The sequence below is a fragment of the Mobula birostris genome, chromosome 2 (assembly GCF_030028105.1).
Source record: "Mobula birostris isolate sMobBir1 chromosome 2, sMobBir1.hap1, whole genome shotgun sequence".
Lineage (NCBI taxonomy): Eukaryota > Metazoa > Chordata > Chondrichthyes > Myliobatiformes > Myliobatidae > Mobula > Mobula birostris.
This window is the reverse complement of record NC_092371.1, coordinates 153,618,042-153,642,940: the sequence shown is the minus strand read 5'-3', so window position 1 is coordinate 153,642,940 and position 24,899 is coordinate 153,618,042.

Below are 24,899 nucleotides of genomic sequence, written 5' to 3'. Positions count from 1 at the left end.
GTATCCTGAAACAAACTGCTTTATGCCACTCTGAGGTAAATGAGTCATATGTTAACATGGAATATATCTCTCAGTTCTGTTCATTGCCATGCTGTCTAGCTATTTGATGGCATCTTATCTGTTTCAATTTGAATGAGTAATAGGAGCATATTTAACAGAATATTCCATGTTGTCAACTACCAATAGAAATAGCTTCCTTTTCAGCTGTAACTTCACCCTCACGCCATTCATTTTGATAAGAAAACAATACATAAATTTTCTTTCTCTTCCAACACCACCACCAATGACATGCACTATACAGGTTACAGTTCTTTCATGGCAAGCAGTCTTTCACGTATTTGGTAGATAGAAGTAACTTACTAAAAGATTCAATAAAGCTCTTATGTCTGTGTGATTACAGTTGGGAAACCAAAGTACCTAATATTAACATAAGGAGTTGTGTGATGTTCTGAAATGTGTGCACCAAGTCCTTTCAGTATCCACACTAGCAAACTGGTTGTAAGGAATTGTTTCCTGACTTCATTTTCCCAACAAGGAACCTGTGTTAGGGAACCTACATCTGCAACTTCAAGTCATATTACAAGCAAATTTTCAGCTGACTATTAAAGTGATGCACTGACAGTTTCTTCCAGTCACCTGTAGTCATTGATTCAAAGCAGAAAATATTCATATGAAATCATTCCAAATAACTATTTTCACAGACAATATATCTTGGACAGCTCAATCTATCTTTGATTTCTTTATTTTTGGCTCTTTGCTACTTGATCCCCTTCTCTACCCCTTCGTCTTGTGGAATAACACCAGCGTCTCCAACCTACCACTGCCTAACATATCTCACCCTTTACCTTTCATTTTGTTCGCAAGTGTTCAGGAGATGTTTTGCATTTGCATTATATGCTCAGTGGCCATTTAATTAGGTATATCAATATACCTGCTCATTAATGCAAATTAATTTATTCAGAGATACCTAATAAAGTGGCTACTGAATGTACATATGTTCATGGTCTTCTACTGCTGTAGATCTCCATACACTTCAATGTTTGATGTGTTGTACATTCAGAGATGCTGTTCTGCACACTACTGTTTTAATGTGTGGTTATTTGAGTTACTATTACCTTCCTGCCAGCTTGAATCAATCTGGCCATTCTCTCTCTCTGACCTCTCTCATTAACACATGTTGTGCATAAAAATCCCAGGACAGCAGCAGTTTCTGAGATACTCCAATTACCCTGTCTGGCACCAACAATCATTCCACGGTGTAAGTAACTTAGATCACATTTCTCCCCCATTCTGATGATTGGTCTGAACAACAACTGAACCTCTTGACCATGAATGCACGCTTTTATGCATTGAGTTGCTGCCCAACGATTGGCTGCTAAGATATTTGCATTAATGAGTAGATGTACAGGTCTGCCTAACAACATGGCTACTGAGTGTAAATGGTCAATTTCTGTCAGTCCTATTGGGCATTGTGTAGATAAAAATTTGAAATTACTCCTAAAGGTTTATACTCTCGCCAAACAATTGATACTAGAACGTACAATCATCACAGCAATATTTGATTCTGCACTTCCCGCTCCCTAGATTACAAGTTGATAGTAAATATTAAAAATTTAAATTATAAATCATAAATAGAAAATAGAAAAATGGAAAATAAGGTAGTGCAAAAAAACCGAGAGGCAGGTCCAGATATTTGGAGGGTACGGCCCTGATCCGGGTCAGGATCCGTTCAGCAGTCTTATCACAGTTGGAAAGAAGCTGTTCCCAAATCTGGCCGTACCAGTCTTCAAGCTCCTGAGCCTTCTCCCGGAGGGAAAACGGACAAAAAGTGTATTGGCTGGGTGGGTCGTGTCCTTGATTATCCTGGCAGCACTGCTCCGACAACGTGCAGTATAAAGTGAGTCCAAGGACGGAAGATTGGTTTGTGTGATATACTGCGCCGTGTTCACAATCTTTTGCAACTTCTTCCGGTCTTGGACAGGACAACTTCCATACCAGGTTTCTACGGTGCATCTATAAAAATTAGTGAGGGTTTTAGGGGACAGGCCAAATTTCTTTAGTTTTCTCAGGAGGTAAAGGCGCTGGTGGGCTTTCTTGGCAGTGAACTCTGCTTGGTTGGACCAAGTCAGGTCATTTGTGATATTGACCCCGAGGAACTTAAAGCTTTTGACCTGTTCCACTTGCGCACCACTGATGTATATGGGGTCGTGTGGTCCGCTACTCCTTCTGAAGTCAACAACCAATTCCTTCGTCTTGCTGACATTGAGGGATAAGTTATTGTCTTCGTAACATGCCACCAGGTTCTTAATTTCCTCTCTGTACTCAAACTCATCATTACCCGAGATGTGGCCTGCAATTGTGGTATCATCAGCAAACTTATATATTGAGTTTGATGGAAACTTAGCTACACAATCATGGGTGTATAGTTAGTACAGCAGGGGGCTGAGTACACAGCCTTGTGGGGCACCAGTGCTCAGAGTGACTGTAGAGGAGAGCTTGTCTCTTATTTTTACAGCCTGGGTCCTGTCTGTGAGGAAGTTGAAGATCCATCTGCAGATCTGGGTGGTGAGGATTAGTAAAGAGCAAACCCTGATGCTAAATGGTTCCAGGTAAATTCTTTAAGACATGAAGAAGTGCAGGGTTTTAATATTATGCCTGCTTAGAGCTATTCTGACCTTTTCGACTAAAATCACTGATAATGCTTTGATGTGAATATTTTCACATATGGTAAAACTGATGTTATTTATTAATAGGGATGTTGGTGTCTCTGGCAATTAATCTTGAGTAGCAACAAGTCACTATAAGTCAGTAGCTCTAACCACTGTGCTTGACCATTGAATTTTACCCTTTTTGCTGTGCTAAACAGTTGGTCTCTAGCAATTAATCATGAGTAGCTTTTAGTCAGTCTATAAAACCTTACTTATTGCGTTTTTCACCAGTTCATCTATAAGATCTTTTGAAGCGATGTAGTTATCAAAGAAACAATCGAGTCAACACCTTTTTAGTTGGTTAAGTAAGTTAAAATAGCCCAACCATGAATGAATTTTATTCAATAAAATGCAATCACAATTCCTCTGTTAGTCACCTTATTTCTAACATGCGCAGATAATCACTCCCAGGTGGCAGTTCCAAGTTGATTGTTGGTTTGTAGGTCAGTCAGATGAACAGGTTCTGGGGTGTGAGATCAGGGCCTTTTCACTTTACCACATAGAATTTCCCCTTTAGGAGTTGAGTAAGGCAGATTCTGTAGGCAGTTCACACAACTCAGTCATCATGGCTGCTTGTGCCAGCACCTGCAGCTTAGTAAATTTTAATCATTGGTTCTCCACAAGGCAGATGATGGCCTTGGGTCAGACTGAACAATAGCTGAGGTTGCTGAGCAGGACAACAGATAACCTTAGACTTGGATGGAACTATAGCTAGCACTAGGCTGCTGAACAATGTAATGCTGGAGGAGGGAGAGGGCGGTGGGTGGAACGGGATACTCTAGGAAGAGAAACCAATGTTTCCAATAATGAACACACAAATCACCAATGGGGATTGACTATACTGAAATACTCCTACATTGCTTTTGAGTGGGGATTTCCTTTAGAGCAAAATAACTGATCAAGGTGATTTGCTATTTGGGGAGCAGGTCACCAGGTAGTTTTGCTGTTTGTGGAAGTTGGAAGGGATGGCATTCCACTTATATGGAGATGACAGGTTTTGACAGTGCTGTTGCAGAAACCTTGATAAGTAATGACACTGCATCCCATGGATCATATATCTGCCGCTTTAGTGTGCTTGTGGTGGAATCAGTGCAATTTCAGGTTGGTGAATCAATTGCCAACCAAATAGGCATCTTTTGTCTTGAATGCTATTGAGCATCTTAAATGTTATTGGAGTTGTACCCACAGCATAACAGTTAGCACCGACAATCAGCAATTGGGATTCAATTCCTCCCACTGTCTGTAAGGAGTTTGTATGTTTTCCCTGAGACTTCATGGGTTTCCTCCTGGTGCTCTGATTGCCTCCCATATTCCAAATTCAAAGAGGTTGTGGCAATGCTATGTTAGTACTGGAAGCATAACAACACTTGTGGGCTGCTCCTCACCTCTCCCTCCGGCACAAACCACAGACTTTGTTGGTTGTTGGTGTTAAACAACGCATCTTGTTGTATGTTTCAATGTACCTGTAACAAATAAAACTAATCTTTAATCTTTAATCCAATTAATTTCAGTGCACTCCAACATATCCCCTGGTGATTGTAAGGGTTTGGGGAAGTCACAAAGTGAGATTTGATCACAGGAATTATCTGTATACTGCTGCCAAACTTGGATGAGGAATATATGCTGTTTATTACACATTCAACTAAGATTGACAAAACTATGACAGCAAAATCCATCCCAGCATGTTATGAGGAAAACAAGGAAGCACCATCAAAGCAACATTTAAATCTGACTGAGCTGAATTAAGGAGCTGTTCATCCACAAGCACAAGCAATCCAAGGTCCCGAGTTTCAGGGAAAGGTTGGATAGGTTGAGACTTTATTGTCTGGAGTGTAAGAGCATGAGGGGAGAGTTGATAGAGGTTTACAAAATTATGAGGGTATAAATAAGGTTAATGCAGGCAGGCTTTTTCTACCAAGGGAGGGTGAGACTAGACCTATAGAGGTCATGGGTTAAAGGTGAGAGGTGAAATGTTTAAGGGGAAGGTGAGGTGGTAAGAAAGTGGAATGAGCTGCCAGTGGAAGTGTCGGATTTCAACATTCGACAGTGGTTTAGATAGGTACGTGGATGGAAAGGGCATGGAAAGTTATGGTCCAGGTGCAAATCGATGGGTTTAATAATAATAATAATAATAATAATAATAATAATAGGCAGAATAATAGTTTGGCATGGATTAGATGGGCTGAAGGGCCTATTTCTGTGTTGTAGTGCACTATGACTTCATGCCTCTATGACATAGTTTACTAATCTGCTCTTTTCACAGAGTTTCTGTGGTGTGGTTGGTCATAGAATTTCTAGATCAACATAGTAAGGACTTCTCAAGGGAGTGACAAGCTCAATGTTCAAAATGACTAACTGATGAAAGGATTAATTAAATCAAGCATTTCATGGCCTAGGTTCACAGAATCATACAAAATGAAAACTGGCCTACTTGAATGTGCGGTACAATCTAGAGGGAGGCATTGCATGAATCCGTTGTTGCGGGTAAGATTTTATTTTACTTACACAAGTATTTGAGAGCATCTGAGATGGCTGTGGTTGAAGTTTACAACATGCAAGATACAATGGACTGCATTCATCAATTTAGAGATCAGAGTAAGCTATTTTGATTGGCAGGGAGAATTGAATTCAAAGTCAGAGCTAGACAGGGATAAATGTGAAATGAAATTACTGTTAAGAGTTAAAGCTGTGGAAAATATTTTGAATACAGTTTTGCCAAAATATAGAATTGTGTAACATTTTATATCAAAGAAATCTTTTGTAAGTTTTTGCAATTGTTCCATTATATAGTGTATACTGTTTCATACTGTGCTAGTTCTTGTATTTGCAGTTTTAATAAGCTTTGCATGAATAGATGTTCTGGATTGAGCTGCTTTGTGATCCTTGGCTATTTTTACCCCACTCTGCAGTGCTTAGGCTGAACTCAGAAAACAGATATAAAGCAGAACCACTGTACTTGCATTGGTCTAAGTTTCTGGAGAATGGTGAGCCCAGTATATTGACTTTAGTGGTGAGCCCAGTATATTGGGGTATATGGGGTGTCAGGGAGAGGTAGCACCTCTGGTGGGGGAACATGTCGCGTCCTTTTCAGGGCGGTTAGTCCACCTTTGGTCCCCACCTGGCACTCAGCTCTCACCTGTGGCTCCCCGTAGCTGTTTGCATGCGACAGTGGCCACACCCCGGGCAACGGCTTCGACAAGCCGGCTAAACCAGGTGAGGGTAGCCAACGGGTCTCAAACCCTCAGTGAGATAGGGAGTTGTCTATCCCAGCATGTGAAGACAGACTCCGGCGGATTGAGCGGACGAGACCAATGGAAGGTCCAACGGTCAAGAAGGCGGTCTCTGCAAGCATCGTGGAACGTGTAGAGCAGGACAAGACACAGAAGACGTCCTGGTCATCCACTGCGCCTAGTCCCATCTCTAGCCGTCTAGACTCTGTCTTGCCACTGGACCCAGATGGGAATTGGGAAGAGAGAGTGAGGCTGACACTGCGCAACTCTCCCTCACTTAAATCCAAATCACGCGCTAGTCTCGACACTATCATTATGGTGTCGAGGTCCTCATCGACGTCAACGATGGACGAACAACATATTGACTTTACAAGCCATCAGCAAACATTTATTTTAATAATTTCAAAATAACGCATTATATTTTGCAGCAGGTCTGTGGAAGAAATAAGCATCATATTACATTTTTTTTGTCTTGACTTGCATTGCAATTGACTTTCACATGAGACTTGCAAGAATTATGGGCTTTCACATCCTTGAACATTTGAAGACACTCTTTGATATACATGCTGAGTTTTTTGCATGGTGGGAATATTTCTACATAGGTAGATTAATTCAAATCTACGCATAATCCATTGTAAAAATTTTTGCTTTCCTCAACAATAAGTACACCCAGTCCTGGGGTTTCAGCACAGCCAGTGTACAGTGATTTATTACACAGGAGGTATTGTCTGCCACTACTGAAAAATCTGTTCCATTATCAATTAAAAATCCGTGAAGTATCTCTGTATAAAGGCAAACTTTATCACATGAACTCCTCTATGCTGGTTTCAACTCTCTGTGCCCATCATGTATGCAAAGGAATCGTTTGTCAACTCAGATTCACAACACCAAAGATTACTTCCAAAATGTTTTATCCCTTAACTGCTATTAAAATCAGCAGAGCAAACAGGATTCTAATATTATGCACTTATAAATGTGTTTGTATATGAATACATTACATTACATAGTAACAGAATGACCATCGTTTTATCATCCTCTGTTAAGGAGCACTAATCATGACCATTACTTGGCTCTCCATACTCCAACTGGTTTAGGAAACTTTCATCAATCACACTGATTCCATTATTGTAAATCACAGAATTAATGAGGGAACTGTTTGAATCATAAACTGTTGCAAGTTATAGAAATGTACTTTGGGATGTTTTATTTATTTGATGCCTACAATGATCTATGCCATAGGCTCAGATTAACTAACAAAGCCACATTGAAAATCTCTTCAAGGTCAATTTATTAAGATTAGAATTTTTATGCATCTAATGCAAAGCTTTTTAACCAGCTGGTTGCCAAAGCTACATTTGGAAATTCATAAACACCAGAGATTCAGCAGATGAAAACCTTTATATTCCATCTGGGTAGCCACCGATGTGATAGCTTGAACATCGATTTCTCTAACTTATGGTAGTTTTTCCCTTTCCATTTTCCCTCCTCTTCCACTCCCACTCTGGCTTCCTTCTTAGCTCTTTCACTTTTCCACCTGTCAACTCCCAGCTTCTCACTTCACCCCATTGCCCTCCCACCTAGATGAACTCCTTCCCATCCCCTCCCACTTTCTTATTCTGGCTTCTTCCCCCTTCCCCTTCAGTCCTGATGAAGGATCTCAGCCGGAAGCATCGACTGTTTATTCCTTTCATTAGACGCTGCTTGCCCTGCAGAGTTCCTCCTGCATGTTGTGTGTGTTTCCCTGGAAATACATCACCGGTCCCCAGGGAATGTGCAAAGAAATTTATTCATGGTCAGCACCATGAAATTACTTCAAACTTCATTCCATGCAGTGGATATTGGAGGCTGAGTCCAACTCACAAACTGCTTCAGTGATACCTTCTGGGATACCACTGGGTCACTTTTTTCATGCTGTCTGTTTTGAGCACAATCCAATCAGATCAGATGAGTTTCAACTCGATCTGTTTTTGTGGATTCACTCTGATACTTGTTACTGTGCACTTTGATTTCAACTTATCTATGTTGAAGATTATTCTGGAATACTGAAATGATGTGGATAGCAGGTACTAATGAAAATGAGAACTAGTATTCAAAGTAAGAAAAGTAATTCACAATTTAACCTTGACTGATACTTTCCCAAGGTAGAAATGTTAAATATTAGAGGGCACAGCTTTAAAGTCAGTGGGGGAAAGCTTAGGGGAGATTTGTGGGGCAATTCTTCTTACACAGAGGGAGGTGAGTGCCTAGAATGGCCTGCCAGGGCTGGTGGTGGAAGCATATACAATAGTGGTGATCAATAGGCTTTTAGACAGATGTATGAACATGAAGGGAATGGAGGGGTTAAAGACCAGAAGGAAAGAGTATTCACCCTTTTTACTCAATATTTCAATAAAAGTACTAATTAAGAAGATTGTGCATTGGAATGCAGATATGCATTTTATCTACTTAGACCTTTAACCTTATTTGCCATTCCTGTCTGATCTGTGACTTAACTTCACTTACTGTACATATATTTTTCATTTTCTCTCTTAATATGAAATCTACCTATCTCCAATGAAAAATTTACAATTTGGCTTTCCAAGTTTCTGTTGATTCATGTTGTTTTGGCTTTTACTTTGAAATATAGCCCTGTCGACTGACTGTGTGGCCAATTTTAATTCTGATGGCACTGCAGCCTTTAAAACTGAAGTTCAGTTTGACCCTGTGGGGAGGGCAGCCATTTTGTTTCAGTGGGTTTTTCAGTCAGACTGAAGCGCATTTACAAAATCCTGCGTTGTCTTTCCTTTGTTTGCATCATCTAGATCAATGCCTGTTAGTTTTTGGCTTAGTTCATAAGGAAAGCACTATCTGAGCGATATTTTGTATTAATATTTTCCATTCCTGTCAAAGGTTCGCAAAAAGGTTATTCTTCGTCAATTGCTGCCCTACCTACATCAAAACAACATCTTGGAAAGATTTCAGTCAGGGTTTAAAGCTTATTATAGCACAGAGTCTGCCATGCTGAAAGTGTACAATGATCCCCTCCTCTCTACCGACTCAGGTGACTTTGCCATCCTAATTCTTCTTGACCTCAGTGCAGCTTTTGATACTGTGGATCATGCCATTTTAATAGACCGCCTCCAGTACGGGGCTGGTATTGATAGCACTGCCTTGATCTGGTTCACATTCTACCTCAAAAATAGAGGCTTCTCCGTCAACATAGGCAAATTTTCCTCTTCTCCAGCTAATTTCTCCTGTGGGGTCCCACAAGGTTCCATCCTAGGTCCCATTCTTTTTTCTATATACATGTTTGTTTATAAAGCCCTAAGAGGCCTCCTAACCCCTTATTCTACCTCCAGGTTCCTCTGGTCGGCTGACTTGGGGCTCCTGGCTGTCCCGCGATCTAAATTTAAGTTCAGAGGTGACCGCGCCTTTGCTGTTGTAGCCCCTAGACTGTTGAACAGCATTCCCCTCCCTATCAGATCTGCCCCCTCCATTAACTCCTTTAAGTCCAGGCTCAACACTTACCTTTATTCACTAGCGTTTGAATCTTCCTGATGTGGCTGATTTTTGACTTGTGCCTCGGCTCATGTGTTGTTTATTTTGTGCCTATAAGCTGCGTGCCTTGTTGTTTATATCTGTGTTTCTTGTATTTGTGATTTTAGCTTCCTGTTATGATTTGTACAGCACTTTGGTCAACATGGGTTGTTTTTAAATGTGCTTTATAAATAAATTTGACTTGTCTTGACTTGACTTAATATTACATACAAGTTTATTCCTGATTATCCGTAAAGGGTTCAACCAGCCTTGGTAATGAATACTTACATTATATTAGTCTTCTCACACACTTTGAAACTTAGTATGCTCATATTGTGCATAAATATCGATATTTTGCAGGTAAGTCTAGCTTCATATATTCCTAATTTCTTATGAATGAGTGATTTAATTGTCATACATTTGCTGCATTAGGCAATTAAAGTATTTTTCTGGTTCATTCTCAGTTTACCTCTTACTCAGTGTTGCTGCCCAGTTAAAACACCCTGAGCTGGGACGCTATAGCCTGATTCCCATGTTCAATTGAGTGGAGTTTGGCTTACTGCTGAATTATGTACTTCCTACCACATACACGGAGAGCAGTACACATATAAACTTTACTAACTTCTCCAATGAACTGCCTCCAACAGTTGGACATACTTGCTGAAGTGGGAATCCCCAATCAACCTAAATATTCATGTCTTTCTATTTCTTGAAAAGTTACATGAAGTAATTTACAATGAAGAGGCTTGCCCCAAAATGTCAGCTGTTTTTTCCTCTCCACAGATGCTGGCTGACATGCTGATTTCCTCCAGCATTCTGTGTGTGTGTCTCTCTGGATTTCCAGCATTTGCAGAATCTCTTTGAAGCTCCTTCAATAATTCCAGAAGACTGAAGTAGGGTAAATACTGAAAGGCTTTTATTCGCAGTAAGACGTGACCTCCATGCTGAGTGTCTGCCCCTGGTCTGAGGGGGAGGAGCAGGGCGAAAACGCCTTTATTCGGGGGTCTGTGGGAGGAGCCACAGGGGCAGTCAGCAGAGGGGCGTGTCCAGACAGTTAACCCAGTTACAACATATATATATGGTTTACCACATTCACCCCTCCCTTTTTTTTAAAGAGTCCCGTGGGGTGAAGTGACTGACAATATTTAAAACAAGCATACTTACAGGCGGTCGAGTCCGTCGCTGTGATCTACGTAGCACCGGTGGTGATTGCACCGGCGATTGCAGTTGTGCTGGCTCCGGCCTGACTTGAGGTGCCAGCACGTTAGATGTTGGTAATCCCTCATGCATGTGCATCGGACCCAGTATGGGAGTGTCGTATGGTGTCTGTGTAGGGCTTGGAATGCGTGGTGATGGGTGGGTATACATACCGGTGGATGCAGGTTAATAGTCATCATGGAGTGTTCAGGGTAGGGGCCTGGTGCTCCTGCGAGCGCCAGGTCGCGGATGGAGACCATGTCCTCCCGCCCATCAGGTAAAACCACATAGGCATACTGGGGGTCCGCATGAAGTAAGTGAACCCTCTTGACCATCAAGGAGTATTTATTGCTCCTCGCATGTTTCTGGAGCAGCACTGGCCCCAGGGACGTCAATTTGGTAAGTGGTCTCAGTGGTTGACTTTCTGGGAAAAGAAAAGAGCCGTTTATGAGGGGTGGCATTGGTGGACGCGCGTAACAGGGAGCGGATGGAGTGGAGTGCCCTGGGAAGGACCTCCTGCCAGCGGGAGACCAGCAGTCCCTTTGACCTGAGGGCTAAGAGTGTGGCTTTCCACACTGTGCCATTCTCCTTCTCTACCTGTCCATTCCCCCGGGAATTATAGCTTGTCGTCCTACTAGTTGCAATTCCCCTAGCTAGTAGATATTGGCGCGGCTCGTCACTCATAAACGAGGACCCTCTGTCACTGTGGATATAGCATGGGTATCCAAACAGAGTGAAGAGCTTGCGCAGGGCTTTTATAACTGACGTGGTAGTGGTGTCGGGGCAGGGGATGGCGAAGGGGAACCGCGAGTACTCGTCAATAACGTTAAGAAAGAACACATTGCGGTCAGCGGAGGGAAAGGGGCCCTTAAAGTCAACACTCAGTCGCTCGAAGGGGCGGGTGGCCTTGATGAGTTGTGCCTTTTCGGGTCAGTAGAAGTGTGGTTTGCACTCTACGCAGACTTGGCAGTCCCTGGTCATCGTCCTGATCTCCTCAAGGGAGTAAGGCAGGTTCCGGGCTTTCACAAAGTGGAAAAGCCGGGTGACCCCTGGGTGGCAAAGATCTACATGTGGGGCATATAGCTGGTCGATCTGTGCGCTGGCACACGTTCCCCATGATAGGGCATTGGAGGGCTCGTTGAGCTTCCTAGGCTGGTACATGATGTCATAGTTGTAGGTGGAGAGTTCGATTCTCCACCTCAGAATTTTATCAGTTTTGATTTTGCCCCGCTGTTGGTTATTAACCATGAATGCGACTGAGCGCTGGTCAGTTAGCAGGGTGAACTTTTTGCCAGCGAGATAGTGCCTCCAGTGCCTAATAGCTTCCACTATGGCCTGGGCCTCTTTCTCCACTGCGGAGTGCCGAATTTCAGGGCCTTGAAGGGTACGGGAGAAGAATGCCACTGGTCTTCCTGCCTGATTGAGGGTAGCAGCCAGTGCAAAGTCGGAGGTGTCACCCTCTACTTGGAAGGGAATGGCCTCATCCACCGCATGCATTGCTGCTTTGGCAATGTCCCCTTTTATGCGGCTGAAGGCTGCGCGAGCCTCGGCTGAGAGGGGGAATGTGGTGGACTTGACCAGGGGGCGGGCCTTGTCTGCATAGTTAGAGACCCATTGGGCGTAATATGAAAAGAAGCCCAGGCACCTTTTGACGGCTCGGAGGGTGATGGGAAGAGGGAGTTCCAACAGGGGGCACATACGGTCAGGGTCAGGGCCAATGACTCCATTCTCCATGACACACCCAAAGATAGCAAGTCGGGTGGTCCCAAACACACACTTGTCCTTGTTATAGGTGAGATTGAAAGCTTTGGCCACTTGGAGAAATTTTTGGAGGTTGTTGTTGTGATCCTGCTGGTCGTGACCGCAGATGGTGATGTTATCCAGATATTGGAACGTGGCCTTCAGTTGGCACTGGTCCATCATCCAGTCCATCGCCCTCTGGAAGACAGATACACCATTCGTGACACCAAGGGGACGCGCAGGAATTGATAAAGCCTGCCATCCTCCTCGAAGGCGGTGTAAGGGCGGTCCTCCTGGTGAATGGGGAGCTGGTGGTAAGCGGATTTTAGGTCTATGGTCGAGTACACCTTGTACTGTGCTATCTGATTGACCATATCCGTGATGCGAGGTAGAGGGTACGCGTCAAGCTGCGTGAACCTATTGATGGTCTGGCTATAGTCCACGACCATCCTATTCTTCTTCCCGTTCCGAACAACGGCCACCTGCGCCCTCTAAGGGCTTGTGCTTACCTCAATGACCCCCTCCCTGACCAGCCGCTGCACCTCCGACTTAATGAAGGGTCTGTCCTCCGCGCTGTACCTCCTGCTTTAAGTTGCCACAGGTTTACAGTCAGGGGTCAGGTTGGCGAACAGCAGTGGGGGAGGGATCTTGAGGGTAGAGAGGCCGCAAGTGGTGTCGGTAGTGTGGCAGTTGGCATGGTGTTGGGTGGGATGTGCGGGTCGGTGTGTGTGTGTGGTCAGTAGCGGGGTATGTGACGTATTGCTACAAAACTGGGGATTTACAACCGTGATTGGCGGGAGGGGCCCATCATACTCCATTGTCACACTTTTCAAGTGGCTCTGGAAGTCAAGTCTCAATAGCGCAGGGGCACACAGTTGAGACATGACCAGTAACGTAAAGTTTCTATATTCTGTGCCCTGCACCACTAGCGTCGCTACACAACCCCCCTGGATGTCTGTTGTATGCGACCCGGATGCCATGGCGACCCTCTGACTTACCGGCGGTATCGTGAGTCCGCAATGCCTCACTGTGTCCGGGTGGATAAAACTCTCCGTGCTGCCTGTGTTATACAGGCAGCTTGTCCTGCGCCCCTCCACCAGGATGTCCATCATTGACCTTGCGAGCTGGTGGGGAGCGCTATGGTCGAGGGTCACGGAAGCCAGGGTTGAGTCACTGTCTTGATCCGGCGCGGTGGGGTGTCCCATGAGCACCCATTGGTCATAGGTGGTGGAAAGTGGCGCTGACCAAGATGGCCGTCCCATGTCTTGCACGTGGTGGCAGCGTGCAGCGAAGATGGCGGCAGGCAAGATGGCGGCCCCCATGTCTCGCACGTGGTGGCAGCGTGCAGCGAAGATGGCGGCAGGCAAGATGGCGACCCCCATGTTTCACACGCGGCGCTGCTCGCTCCCTCTCGCGATTTGGACTTACAGACCTTTGTGAAGTGGCCCTTCTTTCTGCAGCTGGAGCAGGTAGCTTCTCCAGCCAGGCAGTGTTTCCGGGGGTGCTTCTCCAGTCCACAGAAGTAGCATTTCGCGGACTCGCACCTGGCAGCAGTCGAGGTCGATTCGCCAGCAGGTTGCGGGGTCTGCGGCGCCCACGAGGCCATCGGGGGATCGCGTGCCTGGAGAGCCTCAGGGTTGTGCAGAGCGGCCTCCAGCATGTCGGCCAGCTTGATTGCTGAACGTAAGGTAAGATCAGCTTGTTCCAGCAGCCGCTGGCGGACATACACTGACCTGGTCCCCATGATGAAGGTCCCTCACTAGGAGCTCTGCATTCTGTGCCACCGTCAGCTCCTGGCATTTGCAGGTTTGCACGAGTGTCTGTAGGGCTCAGACGAACTCAGCACTTGATTCCCCGGGCCGTTGTTGCCGTGTCGCTAAGCGATGTCACGCGTAGACGCTGTTTACTGGCCACAGGTATTGTCCTTTTAGGGCGCTCATCGCGCCGTCGTAGCTCGGCTGGTCTCTGGTCAGCGAATAGACCCGTGGACTGACCCTGGAGAGTAGAACTCTGCGCTTCGCTACGGGGTCGGTCGCTTTAATCTCCTCTAGGTACGCTTCGAAGCAGGCCAGCCAGAGTTCGAAAGTGTTTCCAGCTTCAGGTGTTTGCAGATTGAGATCTAATTTGTCGGGTCTCAGACAGTGTTCCATGCTTTAAAATTTACTGCGAATAAAACTGAGGTTCCTTCAATAATTCCAAAAGACTGAAGTAGGGTAAATACTGAAAGGCTTTCATTCGCAGTAAGACGTGACCTCCATGCTGAGTGTCTGCCACTGGTCTGAGGGGGAGGAGCAGGGCGAAAACGCCTTTATTCAGGGATCTGTGGGAGGAGCCACAGAGGCAGTCAGCAGAGGGGCGTGTCCAGACAGTTAACCCAGTTACAACATATATATATGGTTTACCACACTCTTATGTTTATAAGGTCATCCTTCAGCTTTCTAATCAGTCTTTGCCACCTAAATTTGTATCCCTAAATCTAACACAGGTCAAGAATCATACTGAAACAGTTGAGCAGTTCTGCCCCACTTACCATATAGCTGTCCAGTCACATTCGTAATGTATCATGTTACCTTCCTGCTATGAATTTAAGTCCGTTTTCAGAGTATGAGGAAGGACAGAGACAAAATTATGTCTATTCCTGAATGAGTACCCATTATTAACATGATATAGACATAATTAATGATAAAACAAGTAGCTGCGGTCTCAAGATTGCACAATAAGTTATATTTTGCTTAAATTCTCTGTTATTTCTTTATTCCCTGTCATCTCTGCCTTATCAGTAGCCGTGACCACCCTGAAATAGCTTTGACGTCCTTTCACTATTTATCTCATTTGTGCAACTTTTCTCTTTCATTGTCCCATGACTGTCTTTCCCCAGAGCTTAATTTTGATTTCAACCATCAGCCTGTTTTCCACAGTTAATATTGTGTGATTAAAGAGGCTGTGATTGGTGATTTGAAATTGTCTACATTTCATGATTCTGGTTTCATTGTGCCAGACTATTCTCAATCTGGGCCTTCGCCTATTCACCACACTTTCCTGTGAGCTCACTGACCTTCTGTGACCCTGCTGCTGATTGACAGCTCTCATAGACCTTATCAACTGCTTTTGATAACCAGAGTCCAAATCAACTAACTGGATTCAAAGAATTTAAAAAAACTAAAAAGTAAACATGCTGAATTGATAGAAGTCAATTTAAAATGTGGAGAAAATAAACTGGGATTAATGTAGGATATGTTCTTAGTATGAACTTAATGAGCTGAAAGGACTGTTTTTTATGTGTATGAATCTATGACATTACAATTAAGTAAGGTAAAGATAAAAACAATCATCTGTTCTTACCATTTTAGTCTTGTACAACAGGTCCATTCAATGAATTGGCCTGCAATATATATGCTAGTATATGCTAACCTAAAGTGAAGGGTCTGGATGCAAAGTGTATCCATTCCTCCTCCCCCCCCCCCACCCCAGTACAACCAAGCTCTATCCCAGTGCTGAGCTCCATCCAGAGCTGAATTCCATCCCAGTGCTATCATTCATCCAGTATTCTTTTCCTGTTCAATTGTGTAATGATCTGTGGCTGTTTGCTCGATGTGTGACAGGAAACTGTAATTATTTATGATACTATAAATAAATGCTTTCTGACAACAAGTGAATGTTTTGTCAGGTGTTTATTAGGTCTGAGGAGGTGGGTAGAAATGTGAAGTGATAGGACCAATTGGACACTTGCAAATGATGGAAATTTTAAAACATAGTGATTTGGAAGAATGAACTGAAATAAGCCAGTGAAAGGTTTAAGATTTGGAGAGAAGAAATTTGGATTTGCTCAAACTTATGGAAGTAGAAAATGGAATATGGCGTAAAGGACTCATCATAAAGGTGGGGATTTCAGCAGCAGTTGGACTGAGATAGGACGAGTGGACGATGTAGATTAGGCAATGTTGTTCAAATGGATGGCAGCAGTCATGGTGATGCAGAAGAATGGAGATTAGAACAACAATTAGCTATGTTGTAAATGCCCTGACACACCTTCAGCTGATATCCAAGGAACATGATGGAAATAGTGTGCAGAGAACAGAGTATGTGATGAGTATCAAAGATAATGACTGAGATAAAATGGCTTTTGTCTGTTCTGAACAAACCATAGGAATTCGTATAAGTTATGAACTGGGGCTACATAATTTAGAAACAATTGAGACACTGGGAAAAGACAGTAGACTGAAGCTACAGACTTGGAACTGATGTGCTTTCGTACTTAGTTACTGAAGATCAGAGATAGAAGTGGATGGGTGGGGGTGGGTGGTGCATCGTTGAGAGAACATTTAGTTACTCCAGAATTTTACAACAGTTCAGATTGGGAAGAGAAGCCATTTACAGGTTAATTTGCCAGCAGAAGCACCCAACCCCTTTCCATTATGCTTTCTTTCAATCTTTCCAAGGATCTATTTCAGCTCTACAGGAAGGATGTTGTATGCTGTTCAACTCTGGCGTTAGACCAATCCCTGCTAGTTACTCTAAATAGAGATAATGATGAAGATGTTGGTGATTCCAGTAATGGTGATATAATGATTTGAAAGTCCCTATTTTAAAGATCATGGTTTTAATAAGAGTAATGGGGAAAGAATATCTGTCACTCAGCTCCTTGGTGAAGTGAAAATTACTTTAGCTGGGTGAGATCCTGGTGCCAAAGTTAAGAGTTTTAGAATTTAAGAGTATCCAGAAAGAGATAGAACTTGAGTATTCATAGCTTATTCTAGCCTAATAGAATAGTGGTGAGATCAACAGTGAAATAATTTGAGTGTTAAAGAAATTTGTTAGGTTGAAAGGCTGCAAATGGTGGCAAGGTATATTGTTAACTGACAGTGCTTGCGGAGTAATATATTTTTCAAATTTGGCTGTCCTCACAAATTCATATCCATCTTAAATCCATTGGATGATTGCATGTGAGCTGTCTGTCTCAGAACCAATAACATTGCAGACTGATATTTACAGAAGTTGTGTTACAGAAGCTCCATCTCCTTTCTCAATTATTCACCCTATCGATCTTCCTGCTGGAGTGGAGATAATCTGCAGGAAAAATGGAACACTCTTCAATCTACTTTTGTACTTGGTCCACAACCAGGACCACCATGGCCTGCTTCAGACTACAGAGTACAGATAATACCAGTATTTGTACATATGTGGGGGCCAAGTTCCAAGATGTGATTGGCTTGTTCACTGAAGCTTAGGAGAAATGAGTCTTACACATTCACAAATCAAAAGTCCTCTGTTAGTCAATTGCAACTGCACAATACCGAGCCCTCACAAAATGGTCCATGATGAGACTTTGGAAAAACATGGACCACTATTGAAGCTTTGGGTGTCAGCTGTCAGTGAAGAAATAAAACATCACCTTCAGCTCCCCAGCATTTGGCAAACTGGAGCACAGCTTGTGGTTTACAGAGTAACTTTCCTGCCCTCATCTTTCTTTAAGAGACATAAAGTCAAAGCATGTTTCAGATTAATGTTTCAAAGTATCACCAACGTTGGTTCTGTAAAATGTTAGATTCACTGATAGGTTAAGTCATAGAGTCACAGTCATAGAGTACTATAGCACAAAAACTAGCCTACTCAACCAGCCAAAGTTGATGATTGAGTAGCTCCTCTATCAATCACTCTTGGTCACAACACTGCTGTAATTCAGTAAGATTTTACACACATGATTATTTGCAACTAACAATTGGAGTAAATTGATCTTATTTGCTGAGTCATATGCTCAGTCACTCCACTACACATAAGATGCTCTGCCAGAACACCAGGATCTCCTGTCTCACTAGATCAAGTCTCATTGAGCCATCTTCATCAAAGGAAAATGGATGTTGAGATGGTGATGCATTAGTCCTTTCGTTACCAGTTCTATGACCAACATCAAATAACATCACCAAATAAAATTACATCCTTTTCCTGTTGCTAATGCACAATTACACACCATTTACAGGCAATGTATTTAGAAAAGAAAGCGTATCAGTTTGTTTTCACCAAAGTTCCATATTTTAATCTCACAGCTCACAGACTGCAGAAAGCCAATCAACCTTTGGTCAGGGGTTGACATTTGCTTCGAAATATTTTCTACATTGACTTCATTAAAGGTGATCTTCTGATTGGGCTATATAAATTCTGCAGCAGATGAGATAATGTACTGGTAATGTAAGAAAGGTTTTCTGTGGCTAAATATTCTTCTGCTTTCTGTTCCTCCTGCTTGTTTATCTATATCATCTTTAGACTTGGTTGCTGAAATTACAATATATTAAAATTTAAAATTCAATGTTGTGAAAGTCAGAGGAACTGATATCCATATATACTTGATAAAAGTATTCAAAGTCCTTCCTCAAAAGAGTTTATAAAGGGAAATACTATTAGACCATAAGGCCATGCATCATGGGAACATGATTAGGCTATTCAGTCTGTTGAGTCTGCTCCATCATTCTATCATGGCTGATTTATTATCCCTCTCAACCCCATTCACCTTCCTTCTTCCTGTAACTTTTGACACTCTTATTAATCAAGAGCCTATCAACCTCCAATTCAAATATTCCCAATGAATTCCACAGATTCATTACCCTCTGTCCTAAGAAATTCCTCCTCATCCCTGTTCTGAAGTGACACCCTATTCTGAGGCTGTGCCCTCTGATCCTGAACTCCCCCACTATCAGAAACATCCTCTGCAAGTCTATCTAGCTCTTTTAATATTTTGTAGGTTTCAATAAGATCCCCTCTTATTCTTCTAAACTCCACTAAGAACAGGTTTCTCATTGTTAAGCTTTCTGGGGATCATTCTTGTGAACCTGTTGTGGACCCGTCTAAGCCATTACATCCTTCCTTAGATATTGAGCTGCTCACAATATTTCAAATGCAGTCTGATCAATGCCTTATAAATCCTCAGCATTATATCTTTGCTTCTATACTCTAGTCCTCTCAAAATGAATGCTAACATTGCGTTTGCCTTCCTTAACACCGACCCAACTTGCAAGTTAACCTTCAGTGAATCCTACCATGGGACTCCCAAGCACCACACACGAAATGCCGAAGGAACTCAGCAGGCCAGGCAGTATCTACGAAAGAGTAAACTGTTGACACTTTGGCCTGACACCCTTCATCAGGACTTAGTGAAGGATCTCGGCCTGAAATGTTGACTGTTTACTCTTCTCCATAGATGCTGCCTGGCCTGCTGAGTTCCTCCAGTATTTTATATGTGTTGCTTTAGGTTTCCAGCATCTGCAGATTTTCTTGTCTAACACCCCCAAGTCCATGGGCACCTCTAATTTCTGAATCACTCCCTTTTTAAAAGTACCTTGGAAGTAGCATGATAAATACTTGGAAACAGACTTGTAAAGCAGTATACTCCACTGTGACTGGGTTTCTATTGGATTATTTTTGGAACAAATCTAGAAAACATTTTCATCATCCTGACACTGAAAACCACAAATCAGACTGGACCCATTATTATAAATGAGGAGTTTATCAGACCTGCTGTAGTTTGGTATATCAACATCCATCGTCCACTTGTTGTATTTCAGACACGTCCTCTGCAGCTACACACATTCTAATGTCCTGAACCTTATATGGACACTGAAGTCCCATCACATGCAAGTCCCCACAGAACTGATACACTTTCGATGTGATTAGGCCAGAGCAACCACTCAACACAATCATCTTTTAGAGAGAAAAAAATATATAGTACAGAGTTACAGGAAAGTTGGAGCATAAAAGAAGTTTATGTGACTTATCAAGATCATGGTGGATCCATCAAGAGCAATCCAACTGATCACACTTCCCTACATCCTCCCCATTGCCCTACAAAATAGTTTCCTTTCATATACGTACCCAATTCCCTTTTTGATGTACAGTGGGATCCATGGGGTCAAGCCTATAGTTCCCTGAAAGTGGCTACACAGGTAGATAGACACAAGAGAGTTCACAGATGCTGGAAAACTAAAGGGACACACAAATCACTAGAGGAATTCAGCAGGTCAGGCAGCATCTATGAAGGGGAGTGAATGGTTGATATCTGAGGCCAAGACCCTTCATCAGGACTTGAAACAAAAGTGGGCAGAGTGCAGAATAAAAAGCTGGGGATAGGGGTAGGAGCACAAATTGGCAGATGATAGGTCAATCCAGATGAGAAAAGGAAGGGAATAGTTGGGGAGGAAGGGCTGGTAGTGGAAATTATGTAAGAAGCTGTGAAGTAATAGGTGGAAAGGGCAAAGGGCTGAACAAGGTGGAATCTGATAGGAGAGGGCAGTGGGTCATGGAATAAAGGGAAGCAGGCAGAGAACCAGAGGGAGGAAGTTGAGGGTGATGGACATGTTGTGCAGATAGTGTAGGGGAAAGAAGGGGTGAAGGAGCTAGAGGAATAAGGAAAAACAAAGGGTAGGGACTGGAGAACAGAAAGAAGTGTGTACTGGAAGTTTGAAAAATCTCCAACCTAATGGCATCAACAAGCACCACCTTATAATCTGTATTGGTTGTCTCCAAGCTGGCAGCATCAACATCAATTTCTCTAAATTCTGGTAATAACTTTCCTCTGTTTTGAACACTTCTCCCCTTTGGGTTTCTCTCATTCCTCTGGCCCCTTCACCCCTTCTCATTCCCTTCCTGCACATGACCTACATCTTCCCCCCTCTGGTTCCCCATCTCCTTCCCTTTCTTCAGTGTTCTGCTATCCTCCCTATCAGATTTCATCTTGTTTATCCCATTTCCTCTTCCGTCTATCAACACCCTGATCCTCACATTATGCCCACTTCCCCACCTACTTACCTCCCTCTCTCACATAGATTCACCACTCATCTGTCAGCTCCTGTTTCTCCTTTCCCGCATCCTTCTATTCTGGCTTCTGCCCTCTTCTAGTCCTGATGATGGGTCTTGACCTGAAAATTTTACTCCACCGATGCTGCCTGATCTGCTAAGTCCCTCTAGCATTTTGTGTGTTGTACATGTCGCTTGGACGGTAAAGAAGATGCCTGCTTGAATTACTAGCTGAGAATTAGGAAGTTATGTTGTAGCTTCATAAAATGCTGGTTTGACTAAATCCAGACTATTGTGATCAGTTCAGTTTGCTCCACTATAGGAAGTATGTGGATACTTTGAAGAGGGTGCTGAAACGCTTTACCAGGATGCTGCCTGGTACAGAGGGCATGGAGGGATTGGATAAACTTGAGTTACTTTCTCTTGAGTGACAGAGGTTGAGCAAAGACAAGTTTATAAGATTATGAGATGTGTAGATAGAGTCAACAGCCAGGGTCAAAATATATAATACTAGAGGGCATGGATTTAAGGCAAAAGGGGATAAATTCAAAGGAAATGTGTGGGACAAGTTTTTTATATGGAGAGTGGTGGCTTCCTGGAATACATTTCCAGGGGTAGAGGTGGAGGCAAATATGTTAGAATAATTTCAGAGGCTCTGGGATAGGCTTATAAATATTCAGAGAATGGAGGGATATGAATATTGTGTAGGCTGAATGGGTTAGTTTAGACTTTTAATTAGCATTTTAAGTAGTTTGGCACATCATCATGGGCTGAAGGGCCTATTCCTGTTCTGTACGTTGTGTGTCTTAATGTTCCAGTTGAATTTTCCTTTAAAACCTCTTCCAGCAGAGCAATTTATAATCTAAATCCAGTTGTGTAAAAAAAAAATCTGCTCTGTGTCCCTTTCTTTTAATGGGCACTGCAGAATAGATTCCTTAACTTTACATGCATAATATGTGATTTCTTTACATAGTAACAGTGTGGAGATTGAATTGATGACTGGATTATAAACTTCTGTGAAGGAAGCCTACGGGGCAAAATGCAAAACTGAGCCTCTCTATTTTAACTTGTGATTTATTGAAGCATTATATTGCAGAGAGTTACAGTGTATATTCCACATGAGTAAAGTGGACCACTATTATACAGGTAGTTATGCACAAGGCAAATGTATTCTTGTAAATAACAACACGACACATAATAACAGATAACCCTAGATTTACTGCATGCATATCTAATCTGAAAAGGCATATTCATGAATCTAAAATGAATGGAACATTACCTAAATGATCCTTCTGAAAGATTTAGCACATTGCCCAAGTGTTAATGTTGCTTATTTTCATTCAGCATATTTTTCATCTTCTCACGCTCTTAGTATATAACCATTAGGAAAACGACTTGGTTAAATGTCAAAGACATATTGTTGCAACATATTACTACTGATTAGAAAATTATAAAGAACAAATTCATGCACATTTCAGAATAAAACATTTTCCATGAAAGATTGAATTATACAAACAGTAATTAAGAAACGGAACAGTCAAATAAATTACATAGGACTTGAAAGGACATTTCATTCCAGAAGAAGGAAGGCAGCAGGGATGATTTTAAGAGGATGCATTGCCTCTGACAAGCTGTACTTGCTAGTAGCACATCACAGGAGTCTGGAAAGTGCAATCAATGATCTCCTGACTATTTAGATGGAGGAAAAATCTAATGAAGCCCTTTCACATATCTGATCTGTGCTTCTACTTGTTGCTCGGTTGCTTCTGCAGTCACAATGATGAGGTCAATAGCAGATGAGCTTTCTGTATTTTTAGGCTGATAGCTGTCTGTTCAGCAGCAATCAGAGAAGATGATCACAAAGAGTGATGAAAAATCATTCTACTAAACAGAGCCAGCCCTTTCCAACAATCCAAGTGCCACTATGATTTCTTTAAGTTATTTAAGCTTTTGAGTAAGGTAACTGCTAGAAAAAATAAACCTCAAAAAAAATTTTTCACTGAACTGTAAAGTAATCCAGTGAAGCATTAGGATAGCAATCTATTATAATCTATATTTCTACAACTCTTTAAAGCTTGGGATGATCTGTCCTCGATATAATTATGTATGGCATGATGCACCTGAATGGCATGCTAAACAAAGCCTTTTCACCTTATCTCATTACATATGACAATAAAGTGAATCCTACACCATATCCACACCTTTACACGTAATTTTGATCATCGTCTATGAAAACCTTTAAAACACCATGAGACATATGGTCAGAATTAGGCTATTCAGCCCATTGAGTCTGCTCTCCCATTCCACTAAGGCTGATTTATTATACCCCTCAATCCTATTCTCTTGCCTTTGCCCCGTAACTTCCGATGCCTTGACTAATCAAGAACCTATCAACCTCCACTTTACATATGCTCAAAGATTTGGCCACCACAGATTCATTACCCTCTGACTAAAGAAATTCCCCACATCCACTCAATCCAGACGTTTTAATATTCAATAGGTCTCAATGAGATCCCCACTCATTCTTTAAACTCCAGTGAGTACAGGCCCAGAGCATCAAACCTTCCTCATATGTTAACCCTTTCATTCATGAAATCAATCTCATCAATCTCCTCTGGACTCTTTTCAATGTCAGCTCATCTTTTCTTAGATAAGAGAGCCAAAACTGCTCACAATACGCAAAGTGCAATCTGACTAATACCTTATAATGCCTCAGCAATACATCCTTGCTCTTATATTCTAGTCCTTTAGAAATGAATGCTAACATTGCACTTGTCTTCCTTACACTGAATCGCCTTGCAAGTTAACCTTTAGAGAATCCTGCATAAGGACTCCCAAGTCCCTTTACACCTCTGATTTTTGAATTTTCTCCCCATTTAGAAATTAGTCTACACCTTTATTCCTTCTACCAGTGTGCATGACCATACAATTTCCTACACTATATTCTTTGCCCGTTCTCCCAATCTAAGACCTTCTGCAGACTCCCTGCTTCCTCCACACAACCAGCTCCTTCACTTATCATCTGCAAACTTAGTCACAACACCATCAATTCCATCATCAAAATCAGTAATATCATACAATTCCATCATTTGTCAGGCCAGATTTCCCCTTAAGGAAACAATGCTCATTTTGACTGATTTTATCATGTGTCTCCAAACCTCATCCTTAATAATGGACTCCAACATCTTTCCAATCACTGAAGTCAGTCTACCTGGCCTATAATTTCCTTTCTTCTGCCTCTTCCCCTTCTTGAAGATGGAAGTGATATTTGCAATTTTCCAGTCCTCTGGAACTATTCCAGATTCTTGTGATTTTTGAAGGATCATTATTAATGCTTCCACAATCACTTCAGCTACCTCTTTCAGAAATTTGAGGTGTAATACATCTGGTCCAGGTGACTTATCTACCTTCAGAACTTTCAGCTTCCCAAACACCATCTCTTAAGTAGTAGTAACTACACTCACTTCTGCCCCCTGACACTCTCGAACTTTGGTCATACTGCTAATATCTTCCATAGTGAAAACTGATGCTGTTGCGTATGTGGCCTGGTTACATAACAATGCTATTAATAAAAACGCTGGAGATGGGAGCTAAAGTTCATGGTTCTTTACTGGCAGAAACTGAACTCGACACACATGTACAGATCAATACGTGCCTAATAGCACATGTTCAATATGCGCTTAATAGTGCATTCAACGACGAGTTACTAAAACATAAAGTAGTC